Below are 2,783 nucleotides of genomic sequence, written 5' to 3'. Positions count from 1 at the left end.
TCTTCCCCTCAAGCACTTAAATAAGTAAAACATTGCAATGAGCCTAAAAATGCTGGAGCAGAGCAGAGAATTGCTCTGCTGCTGCTTGTTTCATGAGGTTAATGTTGATGCTGAATGTCGTGATTGGGGATGTGATTTATTTTATTGCCTTACTTCAAAGCGCTTTATAGTATTCTCGTTTTTTATGTAAGTTCTGCTCAACCCGAAACAAGGGAGTTTTGTAATGAAAGGAAAAACTGGAGTCCAAGAATAATGCAGAACTAGAGTGAACCTTGGAAATGGTGGCAAATTAGTCCAATTCTGGAGATGGATGGAAATGACTCCAATAAATCAATAATATTTTTTTAGTGCCTCTGAGCCATTGAGACTGAGGTGATGGAAAAATAAAAATGCCCATTAGCGTCAGCAGAATGTAGAGAATTACTCAAAAAGCGAGTTTCATAAAAATTATATATATGTAGGATTGCAAATGCTCTGGACAATAACTTCCAGAATTGCTGGATGTGGCACATCGCATGGTGACAGGAGCTGGTCCCTCACTGCCGGGAGCTCGATCTCAGCCAGGGCGGACCGGGGCTCCGTGGACATCTGCGGCTTCATGCAAGTGCAACCAGGGCAAGCGGCACACAGGAGCTAAAATTAGCAGGATGTTTTTGTCCTCCAGCATCCTCCGTCTTCCCGGAGAGCAGCCGGCAGCAACGTGCCCGTCGGCTGGGGGGTGATGGCTGGGGGGCTCACAAGCATCCCTGAATTCACCCTGAGTTTCTTTTTTTCATGTTTCTACTCTGAAGCAGAGAGAAGGGTATTCGTAGGGGTAAAATAATTTGCAATGGAAACGATAGGTTCTGAACAGACACAATTTTGCAAAATTTACGTCAAAACCCCGCAAATAGCTTGTAAGTGAGGAGAAAAAGGAAAAGAAATTTGGAACAAAAACCCCGAGAGTTTGAAATACTGTTCATTTCCACGGTTGCTGAAATGCAGATGGAGCAAGGGTTTAAATTCAAGGGGAAGGCAGCAAATGCAATGTTTCTCTTTAAGTTTTGGGGAAGTCCCTGTCCCCTGGCACATGGAGGGCTTGCCACAGCCATGCCACCACGGCCAGGTCACGGCCACCTCTCCCCACACCCCGTGGGACATGAGACACTTCGGTCTCCGCATGCAAACACCCATGCAAAACCCCCGGCCGCCGTCGCTGTCCCCCCGGGAGGAAGCGAAGGGCAGAGGGGCCAGCATGGGACCGCGGCTGGGTCGCTTTTTCCAGCCTTTCCTCTCCCGCTTTGTCTCGCCCGAGTCGAGCTCCTTTGGGGAAGAGGCTGTTTTCCTCCCCGGCTGGGAAACGTCAGCACCACCTGCAAAATACTCGGCAGCGGCAGGGAATGCTGAGCAGCGTCCTGCCGGTGTCCAAAGCATCCCCACATCCCCCCTCCTCTCCATCCCCTCCTCATCTTCAAAAGCCTTTGCTGGCTCGGCCAGGAAATAGGATGTTTGTCCAGCACCGAACTCCAGCGTGCCCCCTCCGAGCCCAGAAACCCTGGGGAGCGAAGGACTCTGCAAAGCAATACGCGGAGGGAAAATAAATGAGTAAATAACAAAACTATTTCCCATTTTCATCCTCCTGGCTAGAGAATTCGACTTCTTTTCAACAGTTTTTCATTGACTTCCCACATGCAACCCGTCGGCAGCCGTGTTTGCAGCGTAAGGGCGGGGCATCACCCTTCGCACATTGGTTTTTCATTGACCTCCTTCTTCCTGGCACCCCTTAGGTCACTTGGTGGCCTTGTGCGTGGGCTTGTGCTCCTGTTCGCATCCTTCGGGAACAGTCAGGTGCCAGGGAAGTCTTTCCGGATCGGAGCCGTGGTGTCCCCGGCGGCGCTGCCGCGGGCTCAGTGCTGCGGCCAGCACTGGCTGCCAGCAGAAACCAAAGGGCTCCTGCTCCTTCTCCCATCCCCTGGATGCTTGGAAGCCCCATGAGATGACACTAGCTTCAAAGAGAAGGTTTAAGTATATATAGTGGGGAAAAATAAATGGAGGAATACGTAATAAAATTAAATGGAAAAATAAAACTGGCATCCAAGTTTTGTTTCCAAAACTTGGAAACTCAAAGTTTTCATCAATCCAGAACTGAAACATCACTCACGAAAACACCCTAAATGGGATAATGCAATAGAAACGGGTGATTTTTTCCTCAGCCAAAAGGTATTTCTAGGTTTTTATTTGTAGGCAATGCCTCCTGGAGCCCAGTGGGCTCCACGAGGAAAGGGGTTCGGGCAGAGCGTGGCAGCCCAGGGTGGGCAGATCCCACCGGTGCCGGCAGCACCTCCACATGCCAAACCCAGAGCTGTAAACAGCACGGCAGAGCAAGACACTGCTTTCCCCGGGACACTTTCCAGCAAGAGAACACAACCTCTGCCGAAGCCATCTGCTGAAGGACCAGACGTGAAGGTGTTTTGAAAGTGGACTTTTCCTGCCCACCCCCCTCTTGAGCCCCTTGCTCCAGCAATGGGACAAAATGCCGGCAGGAGCAGCCTGCTTCGGAGCCAGACGAAGGGGCAAAGGATGCTGAGCTTTTTATTTTTCAAACCAGAATCAACACTGATGCATAAATGTCCCATCAGCTGCTTTTCCCCCCCTCCTCCCGCACCGCAGCACCCGGCGCAGAGCTCCATCCGAAGGCTGATGCTCCCCGCAGCTGGTGGGGCTGGGACCCCCGCGAGCCCCTCCAGGTCCCCAGCTCTCCCACGCGGCCCGGGAGCTATTTCTGGCGCCGGGAGGCCTCCGCC

This window comes from Pygoscelis adeliae, unplaced genomic scaffold (assembly GCF_000699105.1).
Source record: "Pygoscelis adeliae isolate BGI_AS28 unplaced genomic scaffold, ASM69910v1 Scaffold13, whole genome shotgun sequence".
NCBI lineage: Eukaryota > Metazoa > Chordata > Aves > Sphenisciformes > Spheniscidae > Pygoscelis > Pygoscelis adeliae.
The sequence above is the reverse complement of the archived record's forward strand: the minus strand, read 5'-3'. Positions refer to the sequence as shown.